The following is a 17088-nucleotide window of genomic DNA, read 5'->3' as shown; positions in this document are numbered from 1 at the left end:
TCCTGAAGTGTTCAGGTAGTCATAGTATATATTTCCTTAGGAGTTTCGGTCTAATTTGACACTAATGGAGATGGAAACTAGTAAAATGATTTTCAATTTATAGAATAACATACACTAACTCTACATAATAAAGTATTGTCCCATTGAGGGGCACCAGCAGCTTCATAAAACAAGGTTGAGGCACTCTTACAATTTATTAGTGGCATTTGACTGTTAGGATAGAAATTAATATGAACTGTTTAGGTATTCCCATGATTTTTAAAAATTTTACTTCCAGTGTAATTTTATTACTGTATTAAATTGCATGTATTTTCACCTAGCACCCAAATAGTTTTGGCTTGTTCAATATATGTATAAACAAATTAGTTTTAAAAGCTAAATGTAATGGAATTATAATTTTGGAATAGGAAGTTTGACTTCCAGCAAAAGAAAGTCAGAAAATTCCATTTATCTTTCTGTATGTTACAGAAGTAACTGTTCTTTCTTTTTAGCACTTAAAAAATATTCATTTATTGGATGGCTAGGTGGCACAGTGAATTGAGCACCAGCCCTGGAGTCAGGAGGACCTGAGTTCAAATCCAACCTCAAACATGTAACACATACCCCCCCAAAAACCTAGCCGTGTGACCTTGGGCAAGTCACTTAACCCCAATTGCCCTACCTTACCCCCTCAAAAAAAAAGCACAAAAACAAACAAAAACATCCATTTATAATACTAAAATTTGTGTATGCATATATATTTACTTATATGTATAAAGCATAATGTCTGTAAGTCATATATATATATATATATATATATATATATATATATATATATACACACACATACATATACACATATCTTAGCATTACATGTGGAATGAGATGCCTGACCAATGAAGGTCTTAGATTTTGGAACGTGTAATAGGGTCTATCTGCCACCAATACACTTGGAAGTTGCTCAGTTTGCTTTTGGAATAACATGGCAAAGGGGCCCTTTTTCTTCCTTGCTTCATAGCATACACAAGTATCCACTTTTCAGCTTCTTGTCAACTTACTGCATGGGAACAAAATTACTGACTGTGTATACTCAATGTTGGAATGGAAGAACTCAGTCATTGTTCTCTGTTGTTGAGCAAGGCAAGGACTTCTGTGTGCCTCCCAGTATGCGGAAAGGAATCGAACTGCTATGGCCATCCCCAGCAACCATGTGGTTATGAACATAAAACTCCACTATTTCTTTTGTGTCATTTCATGTTTATTCTTCTCAGATCTTAGGTAAATGAATAGATCCATTTTGATTTTGTGAGTTTTGAAAGGATGGAAGAAGAATCAAAGGTAACCTTAGCACATGGAGCCAGTATTAGTAGTAATTGAGTCTGCTGAGTGTTTAGCCCTAAGAAGCAATCAGTTTGACCAAGCCCAGCAAAACCCCAGTATAGATGAACCAGAATTTTTTTGACTTTGCTGTCCCCAGAAGTCAATGTGGTGGGGACTCTGAGAAAGGAGTAGAAGCCTTTCAGGATTGACATATAGTTTGTAGTAAACGTTTCATATTTGAGTCCACTCTGCCCAGATAACAAGTGAGCTAAGTATAGAGGAGAGATTTTGCCTCTTGATTTGCATTGTTGTTGGGCTTTGATCTTTGCTGTGACTTTTCAGCAAATATCCCTTTGTAAAATCTAATTGATGTTGATTTGTTAATTTATATTTCATAGATGGTAACTCATAGAATGATATTGAGGAGATATTCCATATGGGAACTTTGTGAGCAACAGCACTAGGTAAAAAAAACAGGCTCTCAGGGTTACTCCTAGAACCCTGAAAGCAGAAGTAGTAGCTACATTTTATGGATCTGATGTGACAGTTCAACAGTGTTTTGGGGAGGGTATACACAAATTAATACACTACCCCTAAATATTTCGAAAAGATATAAATAAAAAAAAATATTTTTCAAAGAATGTTTTTTTCTATGTATAGTAGGTCATAGAATCATTGATTTAGAATTAAAGGGGCTTTTAAGGACATCTAGTCTAATGCTCTTCTTTTACAGATGAAGAACTGAGACCAAGAGAGGTAAAGGGTCTTGTCGGGGTTGTTCAACTAGTAAATGTCTGAAAGTGAGATTCAAACCCAGTCTTCCTGACTCCAAATCCACTACTATACTATGTCATGCTCTTTTGCAATGTCATCTAATACAACTGATAAGAGAATACATTTTATAAGATATATGAATATAAAAAATGACCTTCCTTTTAAAATTAAAGGGTTTTTTCCTTAATTTTTTTTCTTTTTTTTGAGGAAGCTGGTAGAAGAATAGAGAGAATATTATATCTGGAATCAGGAAGACCTGAGTTCAAATGTAACCTCAGATATTCTTACTAGTTGTGTCACCATGGGCAAGTCATCTAACTTCTATTTGCCTCAGTTTCTGTAGCTGTAAAAAGGGGATAATAATACTACCTACCTCATAGATTGTTGTGAGGATCAAATGAGATGTCACTAAAAAGTGTTTAGCACAGTCCTTGAAATATAGTAGATACTATATAAATTCTTTCCTTCCTTCCCTTTTTTTCCTTCCTTCCTTCTCTCTTTTTTCCTTTCTTTTTTCCTTCCTTCTCTCCTCTCTATCCCTTCTTTTTCCTTCTTCCCTTCCCTCCTTCCTACCTTAAGTGAGGATAATCCAGATAACAGCCAATAACTTTAATTTTCTCAGAATAAAAAGAAATGGTGAATTTTCCAGTTGTTAAAATTACCTTATCAGACAATCAAAATCAATGTAGTAAAATTAGTTCTTCTTTCTTTCCTTTGTCTCCTTCCTTCCTTCCTTCCTTTCTTCCTTCCTTCCTTCCTTCCTTTCTTCCTTTCTTCCTTCCTTCCTTCCTCCCTTCCTTCCTTCCTTCCTGCCTTCCTGCCTTCCTGCCTTACTTCCTTGCTTCTTTTCTTCTTTCACCTTCCATCCCTCCTTCCTTCCCTTCAATAATATTTCATAACCAATTTTTAATATATAAGATCAGATTTCTTTCACAATGAGATCAAGTAAGTATGGTTTAACTTTAAATTTACATGGGTTATATAATATTTAATAAGCAAAATAATTCATGCTTAAGGTAGAGGTTGGGATGTATGTGCATTTTACTCTTAACTATTCCTTTCACCCTGTATTCAATCAATTTCCAAATCTTGATCTTCATGTATTACATACATACTTTTAAAATAATGAATGAATGATAAATATTTTTGATTAATTTAAATCCATAAAGTCTAAAATCAATATTATGATTGTGTCTTAACTACAACATTGTATAATTATTTTTTAACTTTTTTTATTTTTATTGTCTTGAAAAATGTAAATCTTTGAAAATTTTTCTCATGTTGTAAAGAACGCTTAGTTGTATAATGAATGACTTATTTACCTGAGAAGAGCTGTATATATATAAAGAATTAATATAGGGGGGCAGCTAAGTGGTTCAGTGAGTAAGAGTGCTGGCCCTGGAGTTTGGAGGACTCAGGATCGGTTCTAGCCTCAGATACTTAACACCCACCCACACACACAAAAAAACTGGCTGTGTAACCTTGGACAAGTTACTTAACCCCAATTGCTTTTAAAAAAACAAAGAATTAATATAGGACAAGGAAGAATAATCCAGACAGAAGTCAATCAATTTAATTTTCTCAGAATAAAAAAAGAGTGGTGAATTTTCCAGTTGAAAATATGAGCTTTTCCAATAATCAAAATCAATGTAATAAAATCAGCTCTTCTCCATGTGTTTTCTCCTTTCTCCTGGAATCCAAGGTCTTTTGATAACAGAAGAGAAAGTAAAAACCTAAAATAAAATTTTCTTCCAAAAATTTATTCAATTGAAAATATTTCAGATTGGCAGCTAAGTGGTGCAGTGGAGAGCAGGGCTTCTGTAGTCAAGAGGACCTGTGTTCAAATCCAGCCTCAGTCACTACCTGTGTGATCCCAGGCAAGTCACTTAACCCTGATTGCCTAGAAAGGGAAGAAAATTCTAAATCTGTACACCATAGAAAAATTTCAAGTTCCATAACTACAAATATATTCATTCATTCACATGTGCATATATACATGTGAATAGCCATGCAAGCACACAATTCCCATGATTCATAAGTATTACATTAATCAGGAAGTCTTTATTTTTACATGAATCTAATTTGGTAAAATGTCAGGAAAGTTGCTCTAAATATTATTATTATTATTTGTCTTTTTGGAGGTGGGAAGACAGGGCAATTGGAGTTAAGAGAGTTGCCCTAGATCACACAGCTAGTAAGTGTTAAATGTCTTATGTAGGTTTGAACTCGGGTCCTCCTGAACTCCAGGGCTCATACTCTATTCAATGCACCACCTAGCTGCCCCTCTTAATATTATTTTGAAATATTTCCATTTTCTTTAAATAATCACAGGTATAAAATACACTAGTGTTGTTATCCATGTGTTTCTGTGTATTTATTAGGATATTTCCAAACAACATAAAATCACATAAAACACACAGTCATTTTTCATATTTCCCCAATAGGATGTAGGCTTCTTTAGGGCAGGATATATATCTTTCCTTTTTTTTTTTTCGATTCTTCCATGGCATCTAGATTAGTGCTGTGTATATTATAGACATTTAATAAATATGTATAGACTTCACTCTAGTTACCTTTGTTTTGTTAAACTATTTCCACAAAATCATAGAATTTTAGAGTTAAAATGGATTTCAAGGTCATATTCTCCAGCCACTAACTGAAATATGATTGTCTTTACCACATCCCTGATAAATGTCCTTCTAGTATCTTCTTGAAGACCCTAAAGATGGATAAATGGCTACTTCCTAAGGCACTTATTCTATTACTTGATAAATTTAATCATTAGAGTTTCATCATTACATTGACCCTAAATATACTTCCCTGTACTCAAGATTGTAGGATCAAAGAAAATCAGAAACCATATAGTATAACCTCCATTTTGCACATAAAGATACAGGGGACCAGAGAACTTCCACACCTTGGTGTGTCCTCTTAGAATAGGTATTATATTTCTACAAAGACATAGGTTTCACTCCTAGTTCTGCCATTATCTTCCCTTGTAACTTCGGACAACTCACTTCGGCATCAGTTTTCTCATATCTAAAGAGAAATGATTGGACGAGGTGATAGGTAAGGTCTCTCTCTACTCTCAGTTCTTGATTTTATGAAATGTCTGTATTTCAGGACATGAGTCTACCTGGAGAATTTTTTCCTTTAACTTCAACCATTACTTCATGAACCTCTTTCTGGCTTTTTCTCCTAGGAAATGACATAGGTCAGGGTGGGGCAGTGACCAGAAGGTCACTAAGATTACTTTCAGCACTAACAGCCTGTAATTATTACCTAACAATATGGTCTGGGTAAACATGTAGGGTCTTTGTGCAGCTTTCTTTGTATGGCTGAATGCCTCTAATTTTGTTGTTGTTGAGTCTTTTCTGTCGTTTCCAACTCTTCATGACCTCATTGGAGCTTTTCTTGGCAAAGATACTGGAGTGATTTGCCCTTTCTTCCTCCATCTCATTTTACAGATGAAGAAACTGAGGCAAACAGGGTTAAATGATTTGTCCAGGGTCACATGGCTAGTAGGTGTCCAAGGTCAAATTTGAATTCAGGTATTCCTGACTCCAGACCTGGAACTTTATCCACTGTGCCACCTAGCTGCTTTCTTAAAAATGCAATAATTAAAACACTGAACTTTGAGTAAAAAATACCTGGGTTCAAATCTCAGTTATGTAATTTACTAGCTTTGCCACACTGGATAGATCACTTAACCTCTTTGAGACTCAGTTTCTGTAAAATGTAAAGCTATTAATAACTGCTTCATGGGTTGGTTTGAGGATCAAATGATATAATAAATGAAATTTTTGTTTTGACAGTATAAGCCACAAAGCAAATATTTGAACCCTGATCTTCTGGCTCCATTCAGGCTTTGTTTTCATGTTGTACCATGTTGCCTCCACAGTATGTAATTTTAAACACACACACACACACACTTAATCCAAACCATCTGATGCTTTTCCCTACATATAACATTCTATCTATAGTCCTTGTGACTTTACAAGAGGATGTTCCAGATATGGTGTGGTCCCTTCTTCTTCACCTATACCTCCTGCAATCTTACAAGTTCTTTGTGACTCAACTCATTCCACCTTCTTCCAGTGGGGTTTTCTGACTCCCCCAGTATGGCCTGAATAGTTGATCTGTTTTTTTTTTTTTGGTAACTCTCTTACACACAGTACCCCTTCTCAGTTATTCCCTGAAATTATACTTACATTCATAGATTGGATCCCTCTGGAGGCAACAGCTACCCCAGCTTCTATGTAGGACATCTACGCAGTCCTAAAATGGAGATTTAAGAGGACTGAACAGTGTTTCTCCTATTAATAATCAGCTAGTCAATGCAATTAGGTCTTAGCAGGTATATTTGCTAAGATGGTACAGAAAGATAATATTTATGAAATACTCCCCACATAAACCATAAGAAGAATGGAAGCTTTTTGAGGATAGGGACTATTTTATTTCTCCCTTTGTATCCTCTGTACCTAGCACAATTGGTGCTTGACTCATCAGTGGTTTGTCTGGACCTGGGATTTTTGTGGTATGAGTAACTCCATGTGAGGAAAATCCCTTTACCAATGCAATTCAAGAACTTAGAGTTGACTGGGAATCTGAAAGTTCATGTGACTTGTTCAAGCAGTCTATGTCAGAAGTGGTACTAGAACTCAGGTCTTCCCAATTCCAAAGCAAATGCTTATAGCTACTAGACCAGGCTGCCTCTCATTGCTGATAAATGTTTATTGATGGACTTACTGTAAGTCTTTGAGTACTTCTCAAATATTTGAAGAGTACTGTCAGCTCCACTAACAAGATTTTCTTTTTTTCCAGACTAATAATGTCCCTTCAGATAATCTTTGATGTCAAAATTACAAGTCCTCTCATCATCTTGACTTTTCTCCTCTGAATGTTCCATTTTATTCAATCTCTCTTTTAAATGTACTACTAGAACATATAAATGATTCTAAAGTTTTCAGATTAAATGGATATTGGATGTTAAAGTAAAACATTTTTTTTTCCTTTAAGAGGTCTTTTTCCTTGTATCACTCTCTAAAAGGAGCTGGATAGAAGTCCCCTTATCAATTTGTAAAATTAAATCAAATTAAAGTAAAATAAAGTAAAATTACCAGGGCTAGGCAAACAGGGATGTCCCATCTTCCCTTTAAGTTATATTAGCGGCATTATTAGGTAACATTTTTTAAAAAAGCATATAGGTGGATGTAACCGATATCAGATTCTGTTAAATATTACTGAGTTAAATGTTATGTTACTCATAGGCAAAAAGCATTTACAACAAGGACCAACAAGCTGGGCAAGCCAGCAGAGCTGAATTGGCAAAGAACCTTAAGGGAAGGCCAGAAGGCAGCATATGCCAGTAAAATCGCCCCACCATAACAGCTCCTCTTTGGCCTTGATAGAGATAGCCCAAGACTTTGAGCCCAAGAGTTCTGGAAATAGAAGTGCCAAGAAGTATCAAACTAACTTTTAACCCTCCTTTCTTAGCCATCATTAAGGGGAGAAATCATTGTGCTCAGGCACCCCACCTTTCTTGTTACCACCAGCACCATCTGCAAGAAAAGCTTGAGAGTAGTAGTGTCATAACCTCCTACCCCCACCCAGACCACACAGTTATCATTTAGGAAAGCAACTGGTATGGAGAAAGTGCTGCCCATCCCCAAAAACTACCCTCCAAAGGTCAGGAAGGCCAATGTAGCTGAAGCAGTAAGGCAACCTGATGCAGAGAAAAGGGATGGCATATTCCAGGCAAATCAAATTATCACCAACAACCACCTTGACTACCCTCTCCTCTTTGACCCTGATGGAGATAGCCTATAATTCTAAACCCAAGAGATCTGGGAATAGCGATGAATTCTTCTAGACCAATGCCCTCAGTCATCATCCTGGGAAGCTCCTTATTGTGAAGCTGTGGTGTAGTAATCATTCCTAAAGGTCCTGCTGCCATAACAACTGAAAACCCAAAGAAGAAAGTTCTAGTCACTAAAGTCCTTGGTACCGTTAAGTGGTTCCACATCAGAAATTGGCATACTTTCATCAGTAGAAATTACATTAAGGAAGTAGTGTTATCATCTACTTTGCTGCTGGACCCTAAAGGCCATAGGACCTGTCCATATGACTTGAAGCTAAAAATTTGTGCTTTGTATGTGTGTTCTCTCCCATTGGAACCTAAACTTTTTTGTTTTGTTTGTTTGTTTTGCTTTTTGGAGTGGGAAACGTAGGGCAATTGGGGTTAAGTGACTTGCCCAAGGTCACACAGCTAGCTTTTGTATTAAGTGTCTGAGGCTGGATTTGAACTCAGGTTCTCCTGACTTCAGGGCCAGTGATCTATTCACTGCACCACCTAGCTGCCCAGAGAAACCTAAACTCTTTGAGAGCAGGAACTGTCTTTCATTTCCAAATGCATCCACAGTGCTTTGCATAGTGCTTTGCACAAATAATAGTGCTTCATTCATTTATTATCTATGTATACAATGTGCATGTTATATATATGAATTTTAAAATATCTAATTTTATGTGTGTGGGACCTCCTAGTTAGGGCCTGACTGCCTCTACCAAGGCAAGGCTACAACTTGAGGTCTTACACAGTTGCCTGAGGCACTGAGAGGTTAAGAGTCATCACAGGCATCACACAACCTGTATGTGTTTATGACCAGACTTGCACACTTGTCCTCTTCCTTTTTTTTTTTTTGGACACTTGTCTTCTTCCCTCCAAGGCTCTCTTTCTATCCTCTGTACAGCTCTCTCACATATGTTCTGTAAGTATAATCAGATTGAGTCAGTGTTTCTTCTAGCTAATCCCTATAAATTATGTTACTATTGATGTCATCAGCAACCATGAATGCCTCTAGGGAATATGGTTCTACCACTAAATGTTAGCATTTTGCTCTATTGTTTCCAGGGGTGGGGAACCTGTAGCCTGGAGGCCACATGTGGACCTTCTAGGTCCTCAAGTGCATCCCTTTTACTGAATCCAAACTTTGATTACCTAGAAGGCCACATGTGGCCTCAAGGCTGCAGGTTCCTCACCTCTGGTAACCATTCTTATAACTCTATTTGAGAAAGGGAAGGGCATTTCTTTATGTAAAGAGTTTGAAATTTTCCCTAGAAACTTATTATCTAGAGATTAGCACAGAGCATGGCACACAGTGGGTACTGAATACATGTTAATTCATTGATTGATTGATCATAGCCAATACTAGTAATATGTGATATAAAAGGAAACAGTTTACAGTAGCATTAATAATATTTAGTAATTGTTGAAAATAAGTAAGAACATGAATTTATGTGTGTGGACCATGGTTACTGTAAACTTTTGATAAGATAAGTAGAGATAGAGGATTTTTTTTCCCATTGAATATGTGGAATTTTGGTTTTATGTAATACTTGAATTACTTTTACTTTTTCCTCCTTAAAAAAAAAAGTAGACCTGTCTTGTCTATCTAACTATGCATCCTTCATTCATCAATCAATGAAATCCCATAAGGATAAGATTTCCAATGGGTTATGTAAGAGATCTACTGATTTTGATAAATCCAATCAGCACTGATGATGAAATGATTATTTAATTACTGTCAAGTCTGCTTCAAATATCTAGTGAGGAAATTTAAGAGCATTGGCAGTCAATGGTAATTTATTAATCAATTATGTAGAACTGCTCAGCTAAGCATCATTTGCACAATAAAATTAAATACCTAAACCTTAAAGGGCATATCTATAACATTAAAGGTTGTGAAAATGCAATAAAAACAGACTAGATATGGTTGAAAACTAAACAGGATAATCAAATGTGGTCTGAGGAAACTAAGAGGCTGAAAGAATAGTACAATATCACCATTCATTTTTCATATCCTCGGGTCTACTTTCACCTTGAAACTTTATTTTGGAAGTGGGGCAATGATAAGACATGAATTAATTTATAATTTTACCTATGTAAGGAAGTCCATATATGAAAACTGCCTCCACCTGAGGCAGCTCGGCCATACTTCTTTGATTTATAATATTAGAGAGCTGTCCAGGGACACCAAGAGATTAATGATTTTCTCAATGTCACAAAGCTGGTATGTAGCAGAAATAGGACTTGAATCCAAATCTTTCTGACTCTAAGACCAACCATACATGTGTTACCTTGTTGCCTCTCTCTTATAACATTAGTAATAGTAAAAATGTAAAAGAAAAACAAACAATACATTTTGGATCTTAAGGTATTCACCAATTCATCCAGCAAAGATGAGATCTTGGTATTAATTCAAAGCTAAACTTGAAATATTATTTTATGCTATTAACAATTGCTTCTGCATATTACAAAGCATAAACACAAGAAGCATAACATGATGAAGGGACTCGAAGCCATTCCAACAAGCAATAGTGAAGAAGTCATCAAATTTTAGATTGAAGAAGATGCAATTTGGGGACTATGACTGCTTTCAAATACTTGAAGGACTGTCATGTAAACGAAAATATATCAATCAGTTAAGAAACATTTATTCACCACCTACTATGTGTCAGACATTGTGCTAAGCAATGAGGACACAAAGGAAAGGGGAAAAATAATCATTGCCTACCTTCAAAGGAGCTCCCAGTTGATGAGTTCTCAGGTTCAAGTTGAAATGACAAGTTTCAAGAAATGCCTACTTTAGAGAATTAAAATTTTGTAGCAACAACAATCATCCAAAGAATACAGAAGAGCAAATGGAAATCACCTATTCCCTAGCCAGTGAAAGTGGTTACTATAAGATCTGATAAGGACAGTTTCATCAGTCATTTAGTTCACATTGAAACCTGGGTTCTCAACTCTTTGGTACATGATAGAGTTTGAGTCATAAGCTTACTATTGGAAAATTGTCCTCTTATGTAATGATTCCTAAATCTGCTAGATGTTGGAATTTTATACCTCTCTGAGACTACATGAAAAAAATATTCCACAGATGAGGATTTGCCCTTCTCCCACTCAGGCATATACCACTAGGTTAAAGAAGTATAATTAAGTCTATGAGATAAGACCTTATCTTTATTTATTAATTGAATCTGTCATTTCATCAGTAGAGAAAGCCCTGAACTTCTTCTACCAATGGAAATGTAGACCTTCTGTGAAACTTATGGTCTTAAAGACTTTCCATGGGGCATTGGGAAGTTTAGTGACTTTTCCAGGGTCACATAGCTGGTGGATGTTAGAAGTGGGACTTGAATCAATTCTCTCTGACTCTAATACCAGCCCTCAATGCACTATATCAAGTTAATTCTGCCATGTAATATTGAGAACAGGATGAAAAATCTCTCTCTCTCTCTCTCTCTCTCTCTCTCTCTCTCTCTCTCTCTCTGTCTCTCTGTCTCTCTCTGTCTCTCTCCCTCTTTCTGTGTTTGTGTGTGAGTGTGTGTGTGTGTATGTGCCTGTGTATACACATTCTGCCTTTTAAGGTTTTGTTTATCAACTCCTCTGGAAAGACAAGATTTTGGCCTTACTTTCAAACTATATATTTGAAATACCACTTTAAGACATTAACAAGCACATCCAAATTTTAAAGGGCATATCCAAAGGAAGGATATCAGGATGATAAGGGGATTCAAAACCATGGCAGCAAGGATTAGTTGAAGGAACCAGAGATGTTTATGTTGGAAGAGAGAGGCTTTGGGAAACATGTTAATTGCCTTCAAATATTTGAAAGTTGTCATGTGGAAGAGAATATATTAGTAGAAGTCATCAGTGTTTGGTTCAAATTATAATATTAAGGAAATTACTTCATAAGACCTTGAAGCAGAATAGATTTATCTTGATGATGCATGAGAACATGTGGAAATCAGCTGTCCCTTAGGTAGTGAGTGCAGTCACTGTAAACTCTAATAGAGACAATCCCATTAGCCATGGAGTTCACAGTGGGCTCTAATTCTAGGAAACATGGTAGATCCCTGTCTATTCTGAATTTGAGGAGTCTGTTGAAAAATTGTCCCATTATGGAATGACCCTAACACTGGAATGATGCAGTTTTGTACTTCTTTGAAGCTATGTGAAAAGGCATTCCATTGTGTGGGTTCATCCTCTGCCTCCCTGCAATTAAAGAGAGTAGATCTTTATTGTGAATTAAGTGTGAGGAGTCCGAACTGAGAAACCACCTCTACTAATGCATATTGGATGCTTTTCTGCAGTTTATACTATTAGAAAGTTGTCTTGGGGCAGTAAGAGATCAAGTGATTTACCCAGGGTCACATAACCAGAATATATCAGATATAGGACTTGAATGAAAGTCTTCCTGACTCTCTAGCTAACTCTCTCTCCATAATGCCACACAGCCTCTCAATGAGCCAGATGGGAGTTTTATTATTATTTCACAATGAAACCCTAGCTAAACTCTTACAAGCCTCTGAAAAAGAGTTGCTGAGGTAGAAAGGACCTGGAGAAAGCTTAGGGGAAAGTTCATACCTAGAAAATCTAAGCTTAAACTAAAAAGCCAAATTTAGGATATAACATTTTATTATGACTATTAGTTTGGGCAGTTTGTGATTCAATGATTTCTTTTTATCTGTCTCCTTTTTTTTTTTACCAAACTTTAAATGTGTGTGATCAATTGTAACCAAATTTGGCATGCAAGAGCCTCAAGATACACCTTAAGGTTGATTCAATTGAATTTGATTCAATTCAATAAAAATTTATTAGAGGCTTATTATGTGTAAGGCTCTGTAATAGATCCTGGATACATGAAGACAAAAAGATGAAATGGTCCCTGTCCTCATGAACCTTATGTTCTAAATGATTTATGGATTAGACCTATAAAGTAATAAAAATGAATTCCATTTTTAAAAGGTCATATTTTCTTTAATTTTGAGCAGAATTTGAATGAGATTTGATAGGTGGTTTAGAAGACAATGTTTCTGTTTAGGAACATCTACAATTCACAGAATGGTTAGTTGAAAGTTTTGGCATTTACTGGTTTGGCATTGTGCTAATCAAATGGCACAGAGTGTAGGTAGCTCTTTCCATGCCTCATGTGAACAAAATAGCAGTGATATAATGTCCACCATATATTTAATTCCTTTAATTGCATATTGAGCTTTAAGAATTTGATATCCTTATATAATAAGTAATAATGTTCAAATTTTCTAAGCTTGAATTGTAGAATATAAAATTGAAATCTCACAGTGAATGGCCACATTGGTCTAATTTTTATTTTTTGCAAAAGAGTGAATGGTCTTCTGAAGTATCTTCTACTTTAATAACACTCTCCAGAGTATTGAATAATTGTATAATACAAGATACTGTTATGTGGCATTGAATATATCAGCTCATCCCATATTATCCTCCTTGAAATAATAACACATTCTGGTACCTTGAAGAGAAAAGACCAAGTCACACTCTAACAATCAAAGATTTTAGACTGTCTGAAAAGTCCTCACAAGTACTAGAGAGATGGTTAACAGAAAGAATGATCATATTGGCTGAAAAAAGTAATATAAAATAGCAGACATATGAAAAACAAGAAGATGAAGATTTGGAGATAAGGGAGATTTTTAGAGTCAGGCAGAAGAGAAGAAGTTGAATAGTCCAGAGCAGTCATAAATAGCTAGCATCTCAGTGATAGAGAAGGGAGAAATTGGCCATTCAGGCACCTTTGAGCAGAAGACACTAGCAGTTGTATTTACCTCCCCAAGTATTGGGGGAATTTCTGAGAAAAGATTTGCTCTTTTCCCAACTTCTCCTTCAGCACCTGTCTGTCTACAGGCATGGTAACATTCGATGCTGGTTCCTCACCCAAACATTTACAGTAACCTGAATTGGGGTTCAACCACAAAGAGACCAGAGGTTAAACAGAGAGAAATACATGTAGCTTAAGTCAGAGGTCCAAACCTCTTCTTAAAATGTTAGGAAATTTCCTGACTGGAGGTTTGGAGCAATTATGACTATGTTTTTTATCTAACTAATATTCCCTGAAACTGCAGAAAAGGGAACCACTTGACCCTGATTATATTGTCCCTAAGCTTCAAAAGAATTAATTGCTGTAACTGGGTTGTTACCCTACTAAAGTGATTTACTTTTAAATACCCTTATAAAGACCAATTTTCTCCCAAAGTCTGCTTTCCCTTTCCTCCTGATCCTCATTAGCAAATATCATGAGTAATGAAAAAGTCACCTTTCGATTTTCCCCTTTCAATGATCATATTGAAGTTTGATATTCATTTGGAGGAGTTCCATCTTTTCATAGGAGACCTAACTTACCTACAAGTCATCACTCTAACACCAGTTCTCAATAAACTATGGCCTAAAATCCATGCTATGAAAGTGAATGACTGCTGTGGATACAATATCGCTTAGGCATTACAATGATAAACTGATTTGGTCCATCTGAGTCCCACACCCAGAGAAAATTTCTCCCTCAAAGATGCTTAGAATATATGATATAGACTGATGATGAGCCACTGCAGTTATGATTCCTGGAAGATAATTGGGCCTATGCACATTTTTACCTGAGATATGTTCCAGTAACTGAAAGCTGTCTCTTATAATCTTCAAATCCTGGCAGAAGCGTTTTTCCTATCCCCCTGTTTTCCCCCACCAGTACCAAAAAAAAAAAAGGTTTCATTTTTTTTTCCTGCAGAATTATTGGTTTTCCTGACACAAAGGAGAGTGCTTTGTCATTGTTTTCTTTATAACATTGATGGATTTCATGTTGAATGGGTATTGGGTTTTAGTTAAACATGACAGAAGAAATTTATAGGCAGTGGCCACAGAGGTTGTTTGAAAGGGCCAATAATGCTTCAGTGCACAGATGTGTTTTCAATGTTCACTTCTGGTAAATAACCAACCATCTCTTACACTCCACCCCTCCATCCTGATTACAGAGCTCTACTTGAGAAACTGAGTGCACCACTGGCACAATAGAGCAATCTTGCTTTTTAAAAATTTGTATTTGAAGGTCTTCATTCTCAGGAGGCCCTGCTACAGCAGGACTGCAACCTCAAGGAGGTTGTATCACACATGCAATTTGAACTAAGGATCACTTATATTCGAAATGCCTTTGGATTTTCTGACATTTTATAAATATTCCACTCGATGTGCTATTTCAAATCAGGCAGAAGACTGGTCAAGATTTGAAAAATATTTTTATGAAAAGAATTTAATTCCTGAAAAACTCAAAAGTAAGGACTCTTTCCTTTTGTCTTAAATCCTCCCAGTTTGGCAGCATGTCGCGGAAGCTGCACAGTGAATAAAGAGTTGGTCCCAGTGTCAGGAAGATTTGGATTCAAGTCTTGCCTCTGACACATGCTGGTTGTACGATTCTGGGTAAACCATGTAAACTCTAGGTGAATACCAGACAATCCTCTAAAAGTGTAAATTGTGGAAAAATATCTTGATGTAAGGGTTTTCACTTTGGTACAGTGGATTTCTGCATTGGTAGAGGGCATTTCTTCTTTCTATACTAAAGAAATTAAAAGTCTAGCTTGACCCTTTCCCCTTAGACAAATTCCTAGCACTTAGTGTAGCTCCCTAGCACATAGTAGATGCTTTATAAATATTAATTTTGATTTTCCATGGAGAACTGGATAGGAAAATGAACCAACTTGAAAATGGATTTCCAAACTCAAAGCACATAACCTTCAGTTCAATTTTCACGGACAATACTATAGAGCTTCAGGATTAAGTTTTGTATTGTCTGTTTACCCAGCTGTTTGAAAGGAACAAGGTGAATACAGTCTGTATTTCATAAGATATAATATAATTATGCTATTTTGCCATAGTCTTCCTGGGGTAAGGGAAAAAATGAGTTGTGTTTTCTCAATATGGTTCCCATTAAGAATGAGCATAAATATTGTGCAAGAAGTAACTCTGAAACCTTAGTACAATATTGATGCATCAAAGAACATGTTCTTTTCTTTGCCTTCCTTCCCCCTTGCTCTTGTCATGAGGCATCTCATCACAAGCTGTAGACCAGCTCAGTCCTCCAAGTAATGCTGATAGTTGGTGAACCATGCTAAGTGGTGGCTCACAAACACTGTTCTGTGTTCACTCAGTTTCCAGCACATTGACTATGTCTTAGATTCTCCACAAACTCTCACAGTAAACAATGGCCAGTGTTCTAAATGAGCAGTATTCAAGAATTTAAGGCCAATGCCTATTTTACCTGTGTTAAAAATACATTGTTATAAAATCTACATTTATCACTAAAATATCTAGTTAGTGCTAATTAAGTGAACATTCTCTCACATTTGGGGGCAAAAGGTTCTACAGAGACACCAAAAATAATAGGCAGAGTATGCAATGCTATTTTGAATGGGTGTGAATGGGAACTATGGATAGTTGGACATAGGAATGGAGAGAATGACATTAGAGGATCAGGCTTTTGCTGCATTGTTGATTATCAGTTTTAATATAATAAATCTAAGGGAGGTTATTAAGACAGTGTGATTAAATTGATCTTATTGGGGGAAAGAAATCTTCCTAAAGTTCACTGAGATAAGATTCTGCATGATGGTAATGTTTAATGGGTTGGATTTTGTTGGGGGGGGGATGATTTTGGGGTGGGTTAGGGAACCTATACATTTTAGGGTTCCCAAATTCATGACCTATGCATGTGATTTCACTGAAATAGGGGGTTCCCAGAGTATAGGTAGCTCTATACTTGCTTTGTAATTTATAGTATCAAGAGTTGCCTGCAGCATTGAAGTATTAAGTGACTTACCCAGAATCTCATATCTAGTTTGTATTGGTTTAGACATTGAACTTGACCTGAAGTCTTCCTGATTCCAAGGCCAATATTTGTCCACTGTTCCATACTATTTCTCTTTAAAATCCAGAAATTTGAGAAATAAAACTATAACAAGTATACTTTAGTAACATCAGACTTATCCCAAATTCCTATCATATACCATATTTACTATTTTCTGAGTTAAATCATAACATTTATACAAATATTAATATATTCCTTTTAATAATTTATACGATAAAATATTTTATATAAATTAATATTCTTTTGTACTAGCCTATGGAGTGGGCATATTACAAAGTATCATTTTCAA

This window comes from Petaurus breviceps, unplaced genomic scaffold (genome assembly GCF_028583685.1).
Source record: "Petaurus breviceps papuanus isolate PSGF00001 unplaced genomic scaffold, PetGlider_PUasm1.0 37, whole genome shotgun sequence".
Taxonomy (NCBI): Eukaryota; Metazoa; Chordata; class Mammalia; order Diprotodontia; family Petauridae; genus Petaurus; species Petaurus breviceps.
This window is presented reverse-complemented; position numbering follows the sequence as displayed.